The sequence below is a fragment of the Tachyglossus aculeatus genome, chromosome 4 (assembly GCF_015852505.1).
Source record: "Tachyglossus aculeatus isolate mTacAcu1 chromosome 4, mTacAcu1.pri, whole genome shotgun sequence".
Taxonomy (NCBI): domain Eukaryota; kingdom Metazoa; phylum Chordata; class Mammalia; order Monotremata; family Tachyglossidae; genus Tachyglossus; species Tachyglossus aculeatus.
The window spans coordinates 40,920,077-40,929,693 of record NC_052069.1 but is presented as its reverse complement, the minus strand read 5'-3'; the positions used below and the strand labels follow the sequence as shown (position 1 = coordinate 40,929,693).

General features: G+C 42.8%; 1 non-coding gene across 1 annotated transcript; it reads right to left on the bottom strand.

The window, feature by feature from the left end:
- Positions 1–5,463: 5,463 nt before the first annotated feature.
- Positions 5,464–5,606, bottom strand: LOC119927862. The gene has a single exon (XR_005450828.1). It is a non-coding gene; the product is annotated as a small nucleolar RNA SNORA7 (small nucleolar RNA).
- Between the last annotated feature and the right edge of the window lie 4,011 nt (positions 5,607–9,617).

Sequence of the window (9,617 nt, the reverse complement as noted above, 5' to 3'; positions counted from 1 at the left end):
AGAAGTTCTTTTTGGAACATGTTAAGTTTGAAGTGTCGGCGGGACATCCGAGTAGACGTGTCTTGAAGGCACGAAGAATTGCCAGACTGCAGAGAGGGAGAGAGATCAGGGTTGGAGATGTAGATTTTTGAATTATCCTCATAGAGATGGTAGTTGAAGCCATGGTGCATATGACTTCTCCAAGGGAGTTGGGATAGATGGAGAATAGAAGGGGACCCAGAACAGAGCCTCGAGAGACTTCCACAGTTAGGGAGTGGGAGGAAAAAAGAGGAGCCTGAGAAAGAGACTGAGAATGAGCGGACTAAGATAGGAGGAGAACCAGGAGAGGACTGTGTCAGTGGAACTGAGGTTGGATAATGTTGGGGTGGGGGGGGGAATGAGGGGAGGGGGCAGGGGAAGGGGAATGACGATAGGCTGATGTCCCAGGGGCCAGAAGGGAAATGTGGGAGAGGGGACGCTTGGCACTGCCTGACTCGGGTTTGTGTTCTGGAAAACTTCAACCCCAAAACATTAAAGAATCAAACAACAGGGGCCACTCCCTCCTCACCAGCGAAGGTCGCTGCCTGATAAGTTCACCAGACTCCTCCACCTCCATGAACTCTGTGTCACTGGGCAATGTCCGGGTAAAGGACAATACCGTGTCCAATCCAAGCTATCGGCACTCTCCCTTTCAATTACCCTGGCCTGTTTCATTTCCCCTCCGCATATTCCCCCTGAAATGAACAGGTCTTACCTAATGGCTTTCAGCACTGACTTTGAGCGAGAAGAACAATTACGTAATAAGATACAACAGGACGTGTGTAATTGTGTAATAGCTGTATGCTTCAGTTGGCTAGGCCCTGTGCCAACAACCACCTAGTTCTGCTATTATAACACAAGAACATATGCCCTCTAGGAGTGTTATAATCATTCTGATGATTTTAAAACTTAGTTGAATGATTAAAAAAGAATCTAAAATTTTTCTTTTTCTTCAAGACGTCACCCTCCCCAGTAGGGAGATGGTGGCAAAAGATGGGGACCCAGTGCTATAGTAAATATAGACTCATTTTAAGAATATTTGCCTCTGGTTGGTTTGATTTCAATAAGGGCTTTTGGAATCTGTGGTTTCTAAAAGTCTGTGATTTTGCGAAAAGGGTAAAAAAAAGAAGAAAAATGTTTGCGCTGTTCTCCCCAGGTGAAATACCATTCTCTTGTTGCTACAGTGAGTATCTCTAACCTAAATGAAGCATTTCTAAATCCAAGGGCCTTTCAGTTATTCAGGGTCCGGAGAAGACGTACCTTCTGGTCTGGTACCACAATGGATTCAATCATAGTGGCTCCTAATTCTTTGGGGTGATTTTTTAAAAAACTTCCTTACCAAGCAAACGTCTGTTCTTTTTATAGTCATGGAAAGAAATCGAAAAAAACACCAAAGTTTCTGAAGACAGACTTTAGAAACGTCTCCAAATGTTAATTCATTTTAGAGTAAACTCTCAGTTTCCCAACCTGAGGAAAAAAAAATCATAGGAAAAGAAAAGTAACCTCTGTGAGCCAGACCCAGCCCTGTTCCTCATTGTATTGAAAATCCCAGCAGGTTTTTGCAGTAGATTTTACAAGGTGCACCTTGATTTCTCCAAAGACAACTCTGGTCCATACTTGCTATTCCTTGTCAACCAAATTACTACTAATAACGACTATGGTATTTGCTAAGCACTTACTCTGTGTTAAGCATTCATTCAGTCGTATTAATTGGGCAATTGCTTTGTGCAGACCAATTTACTAAGCTCATGGGAGAGTATAAAATAACAGTAAACAGACACATTCCCTGCCCACAACGTGCTTAAAGTCTAGAGGGCAAGCTTACACTGTACTAAGCACCAGGTTAGATACAAGATAATCAGGTCCCACAGTCTAAATAGGAGGGAGAACAGGTGCTGAATCCCCATTTTGTAAATGAGGAAACTGAGGCACAGAGTTGTGAAATGACTTGCCCAAGGTCACAGAGCAGACAAGTCATACAGCAAGTATTAGAACTCAGATTTTCTGGCTCCCAGATACTGTGATCTTTCCACTAATACTAATAATAATAATTATGATATTTGTTAAGTGCTTACTTGGTGCCAAGCACTGTTCTAAGTGCTAGGGTAGATACAGGGTAATCAGGTTGTCCCATGTGGGGCTCACACTTTTAATCCCCATTTTACAGATGAGGTAACTGAGGCACAGAGAAGTTAAGTGACTTGCCCAAGGTCACACAGCAGACAAGTGGCGGAGGCAGGATTAGAACCCATGTCCTCTAACTCCCAAGCCTGTTCTCTTTCTGCTAAGCCATGCTGCTTAAACCATGACGCTTCTACTAGTTAGCCAAGGTACCCCCTACCAATTGGCTCTGCCAATTGTCAGCTGTGTGACTTTGGGCAAGTCACTTAACTTCTCTGGGCCTCAGTTCCCTCATCTGTAAAATTGGGATTAAGACTGTGAGCCCCCCATGGGACAACCTGATCACCTTGTAACCTTCCCAGCGCTTAGAACAGTACTTTGCACATAGTAAGTGCTTAATAAATGCCATCATCATTATTATTATTATTATTAGCAAGAATAATCAAGGGCTTTTCTGCTCTGTGGCCTCGGGCAAGTCTCTTCACTTCTCTTTGCCTCAGTTCCCTCATCTGTAAAGTGGAATTAAGTCTGTGAGCCCCATGTGGGGCAATCTGACTAACTTGTATCTACTCCAGTGCTTAGAACAGTGCTCAGCACATAGTAAGTGCTTAACAAATACCATTATTATCATTATTATTATTGTCGCTGGCCTGGGCAGCTAGCTGAATTGTTGTATTGGTATAGTGTACTCTCCCAAGAGCTTAATGCAGTGTTCTGCACACAGTAAGCACTCAATAAATATGATTGTATGAATGAATGAATAAGTGAGCATGTGCTGCCTAATAGTTCAGCCTTGATATTTGGGGGTGAATTTTACAAATGTACAACAGTGACAGGATTTGGCTTCCGTACCCTCAGCACCATTTACTATCTTGAATGCGGCTAAGCAAATTATTGCCTAGTTCATAGAGCATGGGCCTGAGTGTCAGAAGGATCTGGGTCCTAATCCTAGATCTACCACTTGTCTGCTGTGTGATCTTGGGCAATATCTCAACTTCTCTGTGCCTCAGTTACCTCATCTGTAAAGTGGGGATAAAGACTGTGAGCCCCAATCAGAACATAGCCTGTTTCCATCCTGATTAGCCTGTATCTACCACATTCCTTAGTACAGCGTCTGGCACATAGTAAGAGCTTGAGTTCTGGAAAACTTCAACCCCAGAACATTAAAGAATCAAACAACAGGGGCAAATACCATAAAAAAAAAACAAACAAGAAAGCCGAGGTCAAAAAGAACTGCTTTCCGGAAGCAGAATCTGCTATAACCTGGACTTCTGGTAAAGTTTTGCTCTCTTGAAAATCTGCCACTACTGAAATGACTTGTGATACCACTAATTGAATTTAAAATATTTCAGATGGTTAATCCAGGAGTGTTAAAAGAGATGATTCTTGCCAAACAAAACATCAAGAGTTAGAGAATAATTTTCATTATGATAGCATATGCCTGTCGGGTATTGCAAAGGAATGTGATGGGAGGTAACTTGATTGAACCCTTAGGGAGTTGTTGCTTGTCGAATTCTCTCTTCCTGGTAAATGATATTGCAAATACTGAGTTGCCTTCAGCGGCCTCTGGAAGCACACTTTTTTATTATTAATATCATCATTATTATTGTATTAAATGCTCACTATGTACCAAGTACTGTACTAAGCAATAGGGAAGACACAGGTTAATCAGGTCAGACACAGACCCTCTCCCACATAGGGCTCACAGTCCAAGAAGAAGACGGAACAGACACGGAATCCCCATTTCACAGATGAGGAGACTGAGACACAGAGAAGGTCAATGACTTGTTCAAGGTCACACAGCAGACAGGGAATGGAGCTGGTAACAGAACCCTGGTCCTCTTACTCCCAGTTCCAGGCTCTTTCCATTAGGCCATGCTCCAATTTCTTCTGGTCCTCCCTCCCATTACACTGTTTCTTCACTTGGATTATGCGACAGGAGTATTATGAATCCTAGCTTTATTGATTATTTTACTAGGTGGAATGCCCTTCACAGTGCCAACACTCTGCCCTTTCATTCTCCTGAAAGAGATTACTTTTTTTTTGTCCTTCAAAGCCAATGTGAATGGAAGGGATCAAGTACTGCAAAATTCAGTTTCCAAGAGTCCAGAAGATGCTACAAATGGTAGAAAATGTTCATTGGAAAATACATACCAATGACTGAGAACTTTTCAAAAATACATTTGCCAAATGAATACTGTGTCACAAGATGAGGAAGATTTAAAGATGAAAACACATCTTTAATTCCTTGTAGGGGGTATGTTTTGAAATCTTATTTTTGTTCACCCTTGGCAAACTGAAATTTGATATTTTGAACAGAAGAAAAGAGTGATTTTCTGAATTCATTAATAGCCAAATTGGATTCCACCAACCATGATCAGGGTGAGCTGTCTCATTCTCACTAAAATCTACTTCTTGACAAAAGTATCACTTTCCAATTCAAATTCATGTAGAAGTTGTCCTTCATATTTGAAGAAGAGGCTACTGTTGTTGAAATTCACCTGACTGTGTGTGTGTGTCTTTGTATGTGTGTTTGCATGTTTCTGAAAAGTCCAAGATGAGATTTCCAGTTAATCCAAATTAGGCACACAAAAATGTTGTCCCTTTTGTGACTGTTGTATTTGACTTTTGCAGCACCTGGCTCTGCTTTCTCTTTTGCCACCCTATCATTCTTTCCATGTGAAACTTTTGCTCATAGCGAGGCACTTCCTTCTCGATGATAGTATCTCATGCATGTCTGCCCTCCCAGTTCTAGCTAGAATGCAGCATTGTCTAAGACTTTGCTTTACCACATCCTTAAACCACTTCCCTCTCTCTTCTTGTTTTCACTTTCCCAATTTCAGCTCTTCATACAGAAGATATTTGTGCAAGCTGCTGTTTCTCACTCTCCTTTTGCCCAACTTAGCTGTACTGCCGGTACTTCGATGTCTGTGATGTTACATTACTGTCTGATATTGAATCTACAAAACTTCACAGAGAATGATACATGTGGAAGAGACAGTCAATCAAGGAGTACTTAAGAGTCTGGAATGTGCTTAGCACAGCTGAGATTGCACAAGCAACACTAAAAAGAACAGAAGAACAAACATAGATAAGCTTGTTGTCTTATGCTGTTGAGTTGTGTCCGACCCATAGCGATGCCCATGGACACATCTCTCCCAGAATATTCTGCCTCTATCTGCAATCGTTCTGGTAGTGGATCCGTAGAGTTTTCTTGGTAAAAATCCAGAAGTGGTTTACCATTGCCTCCTTCCATGCAGTCAACCTGAGTCTCCGCCTTCAACTCTCTCCTGTGCCACTGCTACCCAGCACGGGTGAGTTTTGACTTGTAGCAGATTGCCTTCCACTCACTAGCCACTGCCCAAGCTAGGAAAGGAATGGAATGGGTAGGCCTCTGCTTGACTCTCCCTCCCATAGTCGAGACTGGTAGAGTACTGGAAACTCTCCAAGTGTGACCCTGAGAGGTGTAGGTAAGAGAAGCATCGTGGCTCAGTAGAAAGAGCATGGGCTTGGGTCAGAGGTAACGGGTTCAAATCCCAGCTCCCCCGCTTGTCAGCTCTGTGACTTTGGGCAAGTCACTTAACTTCTCTGTGCCTCAGTTACCTCATCTGCAAAATGGGGGATTAAGACTGTGAGCCCCACATGGGACGACTTGATCACCTTGTATTCTCCCCAGCCCTTAGAACAGTGCTCTGCACATAGGAAGCACTCAACAAATACCAAATTATTATTATTATTACCAGGCAATCAATCAATGGTATTTATTAAGTGCTTACTATGTGCAGAGCACTGTACTGAGCACTTGAGAGAGTAGAATACAAAAGAGTTGGTAGACATGCCCACAGGAGTTTACAGTCTAGAGGTGGGGGGACAGACATTTAAATAAATGAAATATGGATTTGTACGGAAGGGCTGTGGGGCTGATGGTGGTGAATATCAGGTGCTTAAGGGGTACAGATCCAAGTACATAGGTAACATAGAAGAGAGAGGAAGTAGAAGAAAAGAGGGTTTAATTAGGGAAGCTCTCTTGGAGTCACCCCAAAATGACCAGGTTCACTAGGCTATTTAGAGACTATGCCTTCATCTGACGCTCCTAAAGCCAGTATATTCCCTGCCCACGAGCTAACATCATGGCCTAGTGGAAAGAACAAGGGCTTGGGAACCAGAAGAACCTGGATCCTAATCCAGGCTTGGCTGATCACCTACTGGCTGACTGTGGGCAAGTCACTTAAGTTCTCTGTGCCTCAGTTTCCATATATGCAAAATGGGGAATGAATGCCCATTTTTCCTTCCTACTTAGACTGTGGGCCCCATATGGGACAGGCATTTTGTCCAACCTGATTCTTTTGCAACTACCTAAATTTTTAACCCAGTGCTTGGCACATAGTAAACCCTTAACATATACCACAAATATTATTATTAGGACCTTAATCCTAATATGCAGTGGAAGAGACCCCCACCCCTGCCATGGTGGTGGCAGAGGTGGCACCTGTAACTTATAACTCTCCTTGGCTCCGCTATTTCACTGAGTCCCTGGGGTGATGGTCTCTTCATTCAGTCCTGTCAGCCCATTCAGCGTCTCCTTCCTGCTACACCTAATGTGCCTTCCCACTCGGTCTTTTGTAAACCAAGGAAAATTCCACATCCTTCGGGGCTGGTCTTGGGATTAAAAGCTTTATTTGCTTCTGATTTCAAGATTTTCGATAAGATGCTCTCCCTGATAATTCAGCTTATGATGCCTTTGAACCAAAATAACTACAGAAAAGTGACACAGCATTTGATGGCAGCAACCCCTCCTCTTTTCCCTTCCTGACACAGCCTGGGGGTGAAGAATGCTTGTGCCCAGTTCAAAGAGTCAGAACAAGCTTGTGATGGGCAGGGAATGTGTCCATTTATTGTTGAATTGTACTCTCCCCAGCGCTTAGTACAGTGCTCTGCATACAGTAAGAGCTCAATAAATACAACTGACTGACTGACTGAACAAGCTCAGGTATCATACCTTGTTCATGAATTGAAGATGCCTTTGAAGAGGCTTCTTCATCGATGGTATTTATTGACTGTTGACTGTGTGGAGAGCACTCTATGAAGTGCTTGGGAGAATACAATACAGCACAGCTGGTAGACACGTTCCCTGCATGGCTTAGTGGAAAGAGCACAGGTTTGGGAGTCAGAGGATGTGGGTTCTAATCCCAGCTTGGCCAGTCTGCTGCCACTTAACTTCTCTGTGCCTCAGTTACCTTAGCTGTAAAATGGGGATTAAGACTGTGAGCCCCTCATGAGACAACCTGATTACCTTGTTCCTATCCCAGTGCTTAGAACAGTGCTCAGCACATAGTAAGCTGAGCACTATTATGTTGCCAATTTGTACTTCCCAAGCGCTTAGTACAGTGCTCTGCACATAGTAAGCGCTCAATAAATACGATTGATGATGATGAGTAAGCACCTAACAGATACCATAGTTATTATTATCATTATTATTCTTTTTATTATTATTATTATTAAGGTCACATCTCCTTCAAGAGGCCTTCCCTGACTAAGCCCTTTTCCCCAGCTCCCTTCCCCACTGTGTTGTCTATGCACTTGGATCTGTGATTTGGGGACATTTGTTCTTCACCCCTCAGTGTCATAACACCTATGTACATATTTATAAATTATATAATATAAATTATTTATTTATAATAATAATAATTGTATTTGATAAGTGCTTACTATGTGCCAAGCACTGTTCTAATCACTGGGGTAGATACAAGGTAATCAAGTTGTCCCACCTGGGGCTCACAGTCTTAATCCCCATTTTACAGACGGGGTAACTGGGGCACAGAGAAGTGAAGTGACTTGCCTGAGTCACACAGCTGACAAGTGGCGGAGCCAGCATTAGAACTCATGGCCTCTGACTCCCAAGCCCGTGCTCTTTCCACTAAGCCACACTGCTTCCCTAATGTCTGTCTCTCTCTCCAGCTCGTTGTGAGTAGGGAACATGTCTACCAGCTCTGCTATATTGTGCTCCCCCAAGCGTTTAGTACAGTGCTCTGTGCACAGTAAGTGCTCAATAAATACCATTGATTTATTGATTGACAGCATTACAGAGCAGGAGCTGGAGCCCATCACTAGAAGGACTGGAAAATGTTCAGTACAGTGCCTGGCACCTAGTAAGCACTTAACAAATACCATTAACAAAAAGCAAAATAAACCCAAAATAAAACCCTAGAATTAGAGTCATCAGAAAGAATGACAAGCAACATTCACTCCCTCTGAGCAACATGTCTGATTTGCTATTATCTCTGCTTTCCCCTCTGTACAAGGTAGATCAGAGTTGAAGCTCAGTCTCTTCCTAGATGAGATTCCTCTTTAACTGGCCTTTATCCCCTGAAAAGTGACCCTGAAAAATGTATTCCCTGTGCTGATGAGTTGCATCTTGATCATGATCATCTAGTACCTATTGAGGGTTCAAGATGTCTATCTTTCCCTCTCTAGTCTGTGGGCAGAGAATGTGGCTACAAAATCTATTGTATTGCACCCTCCCAACAGTAAACACTCAATAGATACATTTGATTGATTGATGACTGATTACAGCATGGCCTGGTGAATAGAGCACACGCCTGGGAGTTAGAAGGACCTGAGTTCTACCAGCTCTGCCACTTGTCTGCTGTGAGACCTTGGTCAAGTGACTTAACTTCTCTGTGCCTCAGTTACCATATATGTAAAATGGGGGTTAAAACTGTGAGCCCAACGCAGGACAGAGACTATGTCCAACCTGATTAGCTTGTATCTACCCCAGGGCTTAGTATAGTGCCTGGAACATAGTAAGAGCTAAACAAATACCATAAAAAAAGAAAAAACAGACTGTTTCCATGTGTGAGGCTTGCCCTCCAGGAGCGTGCTCTGAAAGCGATCCTCTTACAAAGGGTGGGGTTTTCCATTGTTTTCAGAAATGTGGTTTATGTGGTTTTGAGCAGTATAGATATTTGGACGGAATGTTAAACTGGGAGTCAGAAAACTGGGAATTTCTTCTGGGATTTAAAGATGACTGTGATCTTGGAAAGTAGGAACTGTCAAAGCCATGGTCTTTCCAGCAAAAGTGCTTGGAGAGACCTGAGACATTTTCAGATAATTCAGGTGCCAAGGAGCCCCCAAACCCATGTGACATGAATACATGCCTTTTCCTAAATGTGATAACAGAAGTAGTGTGGCCTAGTGCAAAGAGTACGGGCTTGGGAGTCAGAGGACATGGGTTCTAGTCCTACCTCTGCCACTTGTCTGCTGTGTACGTTGGGCAAATCACTTAACTTCTCTGTACCTCAGTTACCTCGTCTGTAAAATGGGGATTAAATGTGTGAGCCCCACGTGGAAAAATCTGATTACCCTGTATCTACCCCAGTGCTTGGTACATAGTACGTGCTTAACAAATACCATTATTATTATAATTATAGCAAAACCTACCATTAATCTAAACCAAAATGAATTATCATCCTAAATTA